The sequence below is a fragment of the Falco rusticolus genome, chromosome 5, assembly GCF_015220075.1.
Source record: "Falco rusticolus isolate bFalRus1 chromosome 5, bFalRus1.pri, whole genome shotgun sequence".
Lineage (NCBI taxonomy): Eukaryota > Metazoa > Chordata > Aves > Falconiformes > Falconidae > Falco > Falco rusticolus.
Window position 1 is genome coordinate 53522872 of NC_051191.1, and position 11978 is coordinate 53534849.

General features: G+C 38.4%; 1 pseudogene; it reads right to left on the bottom strand.

The window, feature by feature from the left end:
- Positions 1-11565, bottom strand: part of LOC119148378 — a 30840-nt pseudogene extending 19275 nt beyond the window's left edge.
- Positions 11566-11978: the final 413 nt, after the last annotated feature.

Consider the following 11978-nt stretch of genomic DNA (forward strand, 5'->3'; position numbering starts at 1 on the left):
TGTTTCACTGTCTTTTATGGATTATTGGTAAAGCAAAATAGCAACATCTATCTCTGCTCAAAAGCCACTGAAATATTAGCAAATCAGAGCATCATTTTGCTGAGAAGATAACTTGCCAATGGTTCTAGGTTCACCTGAGGACTTTGAGGAACTCAACTGACTCAAGAAGTTTTCTAATTTTCTTTGTAAATGCAGTAGCTGATTTTTTATTATCAGTGAAGCCTTTGATTTTGCAAAGCAGTTTTGAAAAAACATGGGTATTCCATGGAAAATTTAGTAAATCCAAAATAGTAAAATATTTGGAATAAATATATTTTTGGAAGGTAGTATACTATATGAGATAACTTTGTACTAGCAAATATCAAGCATAATGAATTTAATTCAAAACTTGTAAAGTAAAATAAGAGACAGAATTAAAATTTAATTGCTATGTTAAGAATATTATATCGCCAAAATAAGCAAATTATATGCTAACTTCACTCATCAAAAACTACCAAATAGATGCCCTGAATTTGTTAGTGGTAGCTTATCAACTGAAAAGTCTGAACTTCTCACCACAAAAGTATTTCTTCCATTTGGGATCTTTTTCTCATATACATATGATATGCTAGCAGTATATAGTTAAATATAGTTGTGGTGAGTATAACACTATCACAAAAGGTTATGTTTAACACACTATTAGACAAATTAAAGAATTCAACTTTAGAAATGGCTTGATTGGATGTAGGAGATGTATTTTGGATGACTGGAAATCGAGTCTATGCCCTACAGAGACATTCTTCAAAAGAAGGAAGTTCTGGTAAAACATTTAATAAAAAAAATCAATGTACATTTGATTAAAATATTTCCTGAGATCTCTAGAGTGATTTCTAGGATTAGACCAATATAATAAAATATACTTACAGTCTCCTGGATAAACACATTTAAGCGCGACCTCATCAAGGATCATGTTTTTGGGACAGTATGGCAAGCATCCATCAAGCCTTTAAAATATTGTATAGTTAGTTCTAAAACCATGGTAGAAATAATCTTAAATTATTTTACTCTGGAAAAATGAAACATTTGAATGTCTTTCCCCATCAGAGTTCCGAGAACTTACCCGTGTAATGGTGAAGACAGCATTTTGAGGCATTTTTTAAGGCCCAAAAGACATTGAACAGCACAATTCTGTTTCTAAATTGTTAATCAGTTTTTCACATGGGCTGACAAACATGATAACTTTGGACTATTCTGCTTCCACAACCAGGTGGAAGCTTAGATTCCTAAGCAGAAAGGTTTTCCATCGGATGAAGAACTTCTCCACAAGACTTCTGTTTTACCCAAATATGTTCATTTGAGATGTTAAAATACTTAGACTGACTCCATAGAAAGTCTCATTCTTGTGCACTTTCAGCATAGGAGAATGTAGACAAGTCCATCAATTCCATTACTTTTCATTTTTAGGAGATTTTTAATAAGAAAATCATGATATGAACAACCACTATGCCCATATGGAAAAAAGCTAGGAATACCAACAGAGAAAATTAGCAATATTACTAACATTCCCAATCATAAACTGCATATGCCTAGGGAGGTAGCCTGAAATTTAAAATACAATTTTCCACTCAATTTCATGCCTTGAGTTTTTAGGTATATTTTCTTTTAGTTTGTTGTGGTTCCATAGCTGCCAAAGATCTGGGGAGGCAGGAAATCTTGTTACTAAGTAACAAGATAACATCAGCCCTGTGAAATCCCTCACGGTCATACCAATGAGCATCTCTTAGTGTAAAGTCCCTTCCTCTTACAGGAGAGGGCCTGGTCCACTCTTACCATTCCTACAGGTTTTGATCTCTGTCATATAAACACCAGAAGGATAGTAATTTACAGCATCATGGGATGCTGATGTAGGATGTGAATATCAATCCATAGAAGGGAATAGCCTTCATTTAATTTAATAGCTTTCTACTTAACAACTACCAGAAGCTAATCCCCTGAGCTAAATGCAAACCCTCTTATTCTTCTGTTGGAAGATCACATGTAAACAGGAATGTATACTGTGGGAAATGAGAGGCTTGTTACAGACATTTTCACGTAACTTCTGAGAGTTGCTTACAAGAGTGATACTGAAATTTGAATGAGTGAAAAGGAATGGATATCGCAGCTGCAGTAATTTTCAGAACCCATATGGTACACATTAAAAAAAATTACAGTAGCAATATGAGCTTAATTTTACTTACAGGGGAAGGAATTTACATGCTATTCCTTCAAGATCACTGCATGTTTCAACACAAGGGTTAGCATAAGATTCATATCACCATTCACACGCTCTTCTATAAGGCACAGATGCACTGAGTTCTGAGAAAGAAGGAAAAGGTATTATTTATTGATTGTGTAGTCAAAAAGCTATAAATTTGTAGCTGTTTCTATAATGTACATTGGGGTTTTCCAAAAAATGAAAAAATATCAACTAAGTACAGAAATTCTTGAGAACTTTCAAATAGATGAGGTTTTGTTCATTTTCAGTTTGAAGTATTTAAAATTCAATCAAGCTAAAAGACACTGAAGCTCCAAAGATACAAACAGCTACTCACTGACTGTATATTCTGTTTAAAAAACATAAAATCAGTAAAACCTGGTGAAGGTACTGCTGATTGCAGAAGCAATACAGTTATCCCGTTCATTTAAAAGAACAGCTATCTATAGCTCACTAACAAAACATTAACACACATCTTTCTGTGACATGCCACATTAATTTTGAAAGGGTAAAGCAATGAAAATATGTTTCAAAGATAAAGTGATCATCATAGCTGCAAAAATTAGGAAATAATAGCATTTGGAGGCAGAATGGAAGACAAAGACAGAATAATCATTTTAAATAGGATGAAAAGTAGTTACTATTACTGATGAAAGACAAGTGCTCTGAAGGCAAGCAGAAAAAAAACGTACTTATCCCTGGGCATTATGCAAAATTTACCTTCAATACTAAAGCTACTCAAACATTTGAATTCTTCTGAATCATCATACTTTGCCACTTCAACACCGGATGAGGTAAGAATGATGAAAAAGCCTTTTTTACTGTGCAGTTCGAAGGCACTGAGCCCTGGACTCCAGAGACCTTGGTGGTGGAAGAAGGTGGCCTATCTCCGAAAGGAGGCACTTGCCTGCCACTGTTCCAACCCAACGGTTTCATTGTCGTATAAGTACAGAAAGTAGTTTGGTCTTTCAGCAGATTCAAGGGAAACGAGAGAGCTTCCACAGAAGAAGAAAAAAAAAAAGTAAGATTTTCAGAGAAAACAACTTAAAAGTGAGGTTAAAATCTATATGTTGGCTGTTAAGTGGCTCCTTTTATAGAAATGCTTTTCTCCAAAAAAAAATATTCAGCTTTATGTAACACAAAAAAAGTTAGAAATGCAGAGTCTAAAGGAGACCTCAAGTGATCACATATTCCAGGGCCACCAGACAGCTAATCAGTCAGATCAAAACTACATTCAGCTTACTGCTACCAGCCTTCAAAATGATTCATAAGCAGTCTCAAACTGGAAGGTTTTTATCAAAGTTGGACAATTGTCTGATAGTTCAGCTGTACCAAAATTCCATTAGCAAATAACATCATGCATATATTTTAAGAGCATGCTTGACTTCACCTTGAGGTCAGGCTTTTTTTACCTACATTCATATTGAGCAATACAGTAAGAAAATCTGTGGCCAAATGAAAGATTCGACCATCTATTTGCTCTACCCACGCCAGAAATCAAAGGTGAAGAAAATTCTCTGAAAGTTTAAGAACTTGGACAGAGACTGACTTTATATTTGGTTTTCCAATTGAACAAAATCTTGAAGTGTCTTTAATCTAGATGAATACTATCTCATTCCTTACAGATGTGAAAACTACATGTGTAATGATATCATGATGTACTGATATAATGAATGTTTTACTTCCACTTTACATCAGCTGGAGAATTGACAAGACTGAATTAATTCTTCTGTTCCATATACTTTCTTATTTCAAAATCATATCTAAAACCCTAATTTCTCTACTGCAAAACTGTCAACTGTGAATATAGTTTCAAATCTTACCGTGAAGACAGCCTTTCTCTATGTTGATTTTTGAGGGTATGGGATTTTTTCAACTAATTAAAATCCATGAGAAAGCATTGACAAAATCTGTATTGATTTAATTGGCACAAACCCAATGCATATGAAGACAGGAATATATATGAAGAAGGAAAAATACTTATTTATTTTTGGTTGCATACTTTGGATCAGTCTCTGGTGAGTGAAACATAGAGCTTAAGAATAACTGTTCACCTAAGAAACTCCCTTCTACATTGTATAGAGACGCTGCTCACTAACAATGCAGGAGACAGATTGGTTGTTCTAAGTTGCACATATTATAGTCCACTGAAAGTCACAATAAAGAGGAAAAGATAAAGTAGAAGTGATTTTACTGGAGACAAAAATATCCTGCATTTACCTTCAGTGTTGATATTTGCTAGATACACAATTTTTCAGTTTCCAGTTATAAAAACTCATTTTTTTTTCACAAAGGAACACTTGTATTTTGCAATAATTCAAAAGCAATCTTTGAAAAGTCAACTTTAAAGCTGACAGTGGGGTTTTCCAATATTTTTTAAAAAAATCAAAAAATCAGTATTCCTCCTCAATTTTTAAATTGGCCACTTAATCCTCACCAATTCTAATAATTAAAAATATAGAGACTACTTTAGAAGATGCAGGAAAAATAATTCATATAGTTTGAAAAATATGAATTGCCATTAGCAAAATTGTTGAAAACACTTACATAAATCTTTATCTTTGAAAAGACCTGGAGTAATCATGAAACTGAAAAATACATTTTCATATGCTCCAGTTCTAGGCAGAGGAAATATCCTTCTACTGGACACATTGGCTCCTATAATTGTGTTGTTCTCTCCATAACTTGCTAAAATATAGGGTCCTTCATCAAGACCTAAAGGAAAAAATCAAAGAGAAAAAGAAAAATCCTCCTTGCATAACATATAAAACTTAAATCTTTGTTGACATAATATATTGCCTTAAATATTTCACCATACCTGGAATCAAATCCGTTTGGAACTACAGCTCAGTGCCTCAAGGTATTACACTGGAGCGGGTCTATCTATCTGTTCAATGTACTCCCTTATTCTTTCCTTGCTGCCCGGAATAAAACAGATACAAAGTGAGCACAAAAAAATGTGGGTGGCTGTCCTCACAAAATGACCTGCATAAGAAAGCAATCTGGGCTGCTTTGATATGGTGTGTAGTCTTTTACAAGTCCTTATTTCTATACTTTGAAAGAACAACAGAGCAACTTTAATAACAGACACTGAAGCTACTCTAAGATCTACAAGGCAATTCCCCTCCACAAAACAGTTTTCAGATTCAGCCCTAATTCAACTTTTGGCAGCAATATTGCTTAAGCAGCTGTCTAGTTCATCCTCTCCCACAAACCACTCGCTCCTGCCCCCCTACTGCCCATTTATTATGCCATCCTAAGTGCTTCAGCGGTGAAGTGGTCCAGCTGAAAAATAACCAGCTAATTTTTCCAGTCTGGTTTACCACATCGTAATTCAAAAGCTCATGCCAATGTAACAGTGACAACAGCTTCAGCTGATTCCACTGCCAAAATAGCGCCGGCCTAACCATGGCCCTCAGCAAACCCTTGGAGCTATTTCTGCTGGGCTGGAAAGGCTCACAGGGATACATGCAGATATAACAGCATCCATCTTTGTCACTATATCCCATTGAAAGAACCAAGAGCAGCATACTTCTAAAACCTCACCTTGTGAGTAACAAACAAAATGTGTAAGTTTAATCCTTACAGTGAAAAGACTGAACCCCTTCCCAATCTAAGACAGCTCCTTTCAAATATGACTCTTCCAAGAGGGAAGGAATTCTCATAATGAAGAGATTTGGCTCAGCTAGAAGTTAAACATCAATTTCTGAAGAAAACCGCATGAAATAACTTATGGCTTTATACAGAAACTATGTTGGAGCTCATATACACATGAAGTCCACAAGCTTGCCACAAAATGACCACTTTTAAAAAAGTGGTGAGACAATTTATCTTAAAAAGGCTCTTTATCCTCAAATCTTTCAATGTTTATCCCTACATATTGACTGACATTTTGCCTATGACTTGAGCAAAAGCAGAAGTGAGCTGTAATTGATAAAGTTTCCATCAATATTCAACAGTTTGACATCATGCAGCACAAAAAAGGAATCAGAGGAGCCGTCCTAGTCCTAAAAGGTATTTTGCTGCCACTTGATGGTGAAACCATGCTCAGCACTGTGCTTAACTAACCCTGGCAGGCTGCTAAGCACCACACACCCGCTGGCTCACTCTGCTCCCCAAGAGAATCGGAGGGAAATAACTGAAAAAACTTGTAAACTCATAGGTTGAGATAAAGAGAGCTTAGTAAGTTCAAAAAGAAAAACAAAGGAAAACAAACCTAAGAAAAGTGATTCAAAAAACTCAAGTTGCTCGCCATCAGCTGACCGATGCCAGCTGGACCCTGAACAACACTAGCCCCAGCAAACTTTCTCCCCATTTTTTATTGCTGAGCATGACGTCTGTAGTGGGTTTGCATGGCAAGGTTTTGATGGGGGGGGGGGGCTACACGCGTGGCTTCTTTTAGAAGATGCCAGAAGCTTCCCCCACATCCAATGGTGCCAATGCTGGCTGGCTCCAAGACGGACCCTCCACTGGCCAAGGCTGAGCTAATCAACAACAGTGGCAGCACCTCTGGTATAGCAGATAAAGAGAAAAAAACCCCAAAATTTGCACGAGCAGGAGAGAGGAGTGAGACTATGTGAGAACAACAACCCTGCAGACACCAAGGTCAGTGAAGAAAGAGGGGCAGAAGGTGCTCCAGGCACCTGAGCAGGGATTCCCCTGCAGCTTGTGGTGAAGATCTTGGTGAGGCAGGCTGTCCTGCTGCAGCCCATGGAGGACCCCACACCAGAGCAGGGGGACATCTGAAGGGGGCTGTGACCCCGTGGGAAGCCTGCGCTGAAGCAGGTTTGCTGGCATGACTTGTGACCCCATGGGGGACCCATGCTGGCATTCTGTTCCTGAATGGCTGTACCCCATGGAAGGGACACACACTGGAACAGTTTGTGAAGTACTGCAGCCCATGGGAAGGACTCACATTGGAGAAGTTCATGGAGAACTGTCTCCCATGGGAGGGACCCCACGCTGCAGCAGCGGAAGAGTGTGAGGAGGAAGGAGCAGCAGAAACAACGTGATGAACTGACCATAACCCCCATTGCCCATTGTCCTGTGCCACTCAAGGGGAGGACATAGGGAAACTGGGAATTAGTTAAGCCTTGGAAGAGGAGGTGTGGGGGGAAGGTGTTTTTCTGATTTGAATGGTAATAAATTAAACAAACTTCCCCATGTTTTCAATCCTGTTTTCCCCATGATGGTAATGGCCGAATGATCTCCCTGTCCTTACCTCGACCCACAAGCCTTTCTTTATATTTTCTCTCCCCTGTCCAGTTGAGCAGAAGAGTGATAGAGTGGTTTTGGTGGGCACCTGGCATCCAGCCGGGGGTAAACCACTGCAGTGTCAGATGGTATGGAATATCCCTGTGGTCAGTTGGGGTCAGCTGTCCCAGCTGTGTCCCCTCCCAGCTCCTTGTGCATTGTCAACCTACTCGCTGGTGGGGCGGTGTGAGAATCAGGAAAGGCCTTGACACTGCGAGCAGTAGCTAAAACATGGGTGTGTTATCAACGCTATTTTCATCACAAATCCAAAATATATCACCATACTAACTATATGAAGAAAATTAACTCTATCCAAGCCAAAACCAGTATACCTTATACTTTGTGAGTAAGACAAAATTCCCTATTGCAAAGAAATTAGGAGAATTTAACTATACCCAGCCAGATCTATATGCTGTTACTGTACTAGGCCAGACTCCATGGAGGGGGAAAAAATCATCCACTATGTGATGCTCATTATAGGATGCAAGTCACTAAAAAAGATGTGTCAAAAGTCACATTCATATCATTGCATTTAGTCAAGTTTCCCTTCCTTTTCAGTATCTTGCTCCCGACTGAGCACATGCACAGTATCCAAGTATAAGACAGGATGCCACAGGAATTGAGTCTATTAAATGAATACCATTCTCATTTTAAGGAACCATTCCTTAAGGTACAATACTTGTGAGACCTGTGCATGAAACCTATCAATTTCAAAATATAATAGGCCCCAGTTCTGAAATTTAAAGTACAAGCACAAGATAACATCCTTCTAGGGCATCTCCTTGACTGCCAAGATATGCTGCTTGGTACATTAATCCACCCACACACTGAATATGATGAGGTTATTAATTGAGACATTAGGGATTACTAAGATAATTCAACACAGCTGGGATACTGACCTTCATTCATTAAAACTAGAAGCAATGTTAAAACTACATATACCAAGTCAAAGAAAAAGCCCATCAATTAATTCAGATGAGTTTTTAATTGAACCTGAGCAATCTCTTTTATATTTCAATGAAAGAAAGAAAAATAAAACAAAGTAAGCCACTTCATACTGAAAACCCAGAAGATAATTGCATAGTGTGACAAATGTTCATAAAATTTGAGGCTTTTTTATTTTTTTCCAAAAATCATAGCATATTACTTATTATTCTGTTTAATCTCAACTCAGTATCATCAGAGATGCATCATATCCACCCCATTAATTTTTGCAGAAAAGGACTTTAATTTACCTGTGCCAAAGGCAATTAGTTCAGTGAGGTGAGAATTCAAATGGTAATAACCATGTATAACCTTCTAAAAGGCACAATTATGTGTCAGCATTTGAATTCCTTACTAATGTAGGATTGTCTATTTGTGTTTATATAGGAAAAATCTCAAGTAGTACATGAGATGTTGCACAGAAGAATGGTATTTTAGCTACCCATAGCAGAACAGGAGAGAAGAAGTCAGTATAATGACCTAATGATATTAAATAAACAAGGAATATGTCACAAAATAATATACAACACTCCAGGCTGCTTATACTAGTCATCTCTCCTTTCTAATGGGTTTGAAGGTCCAGTGAGCTCAAGGGATTGTGACTATGCGATCCTGCCCTAGGGAACGAGGAGAACAGAAAAGAGAGAACCTCTACCACTGCTGCAGCTGACAGAGGTTCTTCTCAGCACAAGCTATGAAGGCTTTTATTTGCAGTGTGCACTGTATCATATTTCATCTGAGATGCAAGATGTGTTGTTTTGCTTACAACTACTATGATATTTGTTTCCATGCTACCTCTGTCCCTGGATATAAAGCAGAAAGGCCCATGGGGAATTCTTTTGCTAACTTTGCTGAGCTCATTAAACTCACATAACCAAATGAGGAGTACCAAAAAAAAAAAAGGAAAAAATAATTCTAACCTTTGAAAGAGAGAAATGTTTACTATGTTTTCTTCCAGGGTTAGTCTGAATGAACCAATATAATAATAATATCTCTTGGGTATTCATTTTGAAAGGAGAAACAAAATAGAGGTGGGTGTGCGTGCATGTGTGTGTGTGTGTATAAGATAATGATCTCAAAATAGCATCATACAGAAAGAAAGATGATAGAATATTACTTCAAAGATGCCTTCTGTATTCTAGAGTGGTCAATGTGGGGAATTATCTGCAAATAAATGCTTTATAAAAATGGATTCGATTTTGGAATGGGGAGTACAGGCTTGTTTCTAGCATATAGCTAGCTGGTTTGCTAGAAAACATGAAGAGTAAGTGTATTCAGCAAGGTACACAAATATGAGGATGAATCAAAGACAGCAATATCAAATACTACATACCTTGATTGTAATATTCACAGTCGTAAGCTAAAAGAAAAAGAAAACAAGCACATTATTATTACCAAGTAACAACAGGATCTATGCATAACTGCATCCTGAAAATTTAAAGTTTACTTTCATCAGAGGAAGCTTAATTTCCCATAATGTATTTCAGTCAGTGACTTTATTTCCTTAGGCTTTTGTTCAGTGACATGCAGCTGTATTTAAATAGATGTGCCATGACAGCAGACCTGAAACATGAATTATTCTACAGCCAAGAACGCTTCTTACTGCCATTGAAAAGTTGAATGGACAGAAAGTCCTTGCAGCCCTACACAGACCACTGGATGTACCTCAGATCTGGTAGACCAGTTTCCAACAGTCTCTGCACTGGCACACCCTGAGTACAGCCAGTCCTCTTCAATAAGACAGCAAATTTGGCTGTGTAAGACTAACAGCTAACACACAGACAGCTTGAAAAATGTGAAGAACATTTATTATCCACCTGCTTCTGGCATATTTCTATTACTGGGCAGCAAAAGACCAAAGGTGCCTCAAAGATGACTTCTGGTGTGAGGCCAACCCAGGTACATACCACAGAGCAGAGGAGATCACCAGTGAATCGCTGCTCCTTGCTGGCAGCACTTGTGGGCATAAGCTGCAATACTGGTACACAGGCACTCGCAGTCCCCACCAAGATCGCAGTTGCATGTATCTATGTGACAATTTTTCACAACAGAAGTTATATCAGTCTAGGGGAGAAAAAAAGAAGGAAGAAAAAAAGAGGGCTGGTAATTTAGTTGCATGAGCTGTACAAATTCCTGTGCCACCTCTGGATTGACTGAAAGAATTTAACACAAAAATAAGTATTTTCTAAGGTTGGGGTACATTCCTATACAAAAAGTACACTTCGAATTATTAGCTAGTACTTACATTACAGTCCAAGAGAAAGTTTCAATCAATGACTGTTAATATTGTCTGTCTACACACTTGCTGTTCATCAATTTTGAGGAGTATATTGAAGCTGGCTGTTCCGTTTTTATAAGGCAAATGCTGCCATCTATAGTCATCCTGTCAGTTTTGCATGAACAACAGCAAAGAGCTACAGCTCTGATTATCAAGTAATGAAAGTAATAATTTGTAGAAGGGGTTTTGGTGAGGGAAAGAAAGCTTGAGCATGCTGGTGACATTTTGCAGAAAAATGTTTCTGCACTTACCAAGATTTTAATATACCTTGCCTGTAAACCTTCGTTAGATCAGAAACCACATCCTCACTCTAAAATCCTATCACGTTATTTCGTGGTTTTACACAATACACTATTTCTTGGATTTTGATCATCTTTTTTGTAGTGTTGAGCAATATTTCCAAAATTGTTCTTATTCAACACATGGAATGTTTAAAGCAATGCTTTTCTTTGGTTTAGACTCTGGTCTAGATCAGTTGTAGAGCACTCAAATGGCACACATCAGATTACAGAAATACCATCACAGTAACAAAGCAGCACTTATCTTACATGGAGACAGCTTCTCAGCTGGCAGTTGCTAGAAGCTGGCAGGGATACAAAAGCTGGTTTTCTGCCTTCAGGAGAAAGGTGCCATTTTGCTTTCATTCTTTTTCTAATTTTGAAAATAGGGGTACCACTGGGATGGGGGCATGTGTTTTAGCTCCATTGAAAATGGCTGTAATAGCTTCGCAGGAACCACCAAACCACAAATTGGCTCCGAAGAGATGAACCTCCGTCTCATGTCTGCAGGACAGCATCTCTCCATGGATCAGCAACATCCTGCTGTTGTGACAAACTGGGAGCCTTGGGTTAAAGCTCCTGCTGAGTTCAGGAGTTATGAAGACCTTTTTTTCTGCAAGTGTTGAGGCTCCTTAGCCCCTGTTGAGTTCAGTGCTTAGCTGGGTAACTGCAATCCATCAGTCACTGCCAGCCAGAGATGCAAGATTTTGTCTCCCTGAAAACAGGGTTTTCCAGCCTCAGCTGAACTCTGAGGCTGCCTGTTCCATGGGCGGGAGCTTGGCTTCATGCACAGCAGGGCCCTCCACCGCACAGTGGGAATGAGTGCTAGGGGGCTGCTCCAAGCATGGCCTGAGACACACATCTACACCTTCTGTTCCTTCCATGTCCCCAGTGTCAGTCTCTGCTTGGGCTTTTTTTTCTTGGTACCCAGTTCAGCACCCGTGCAGCCAGC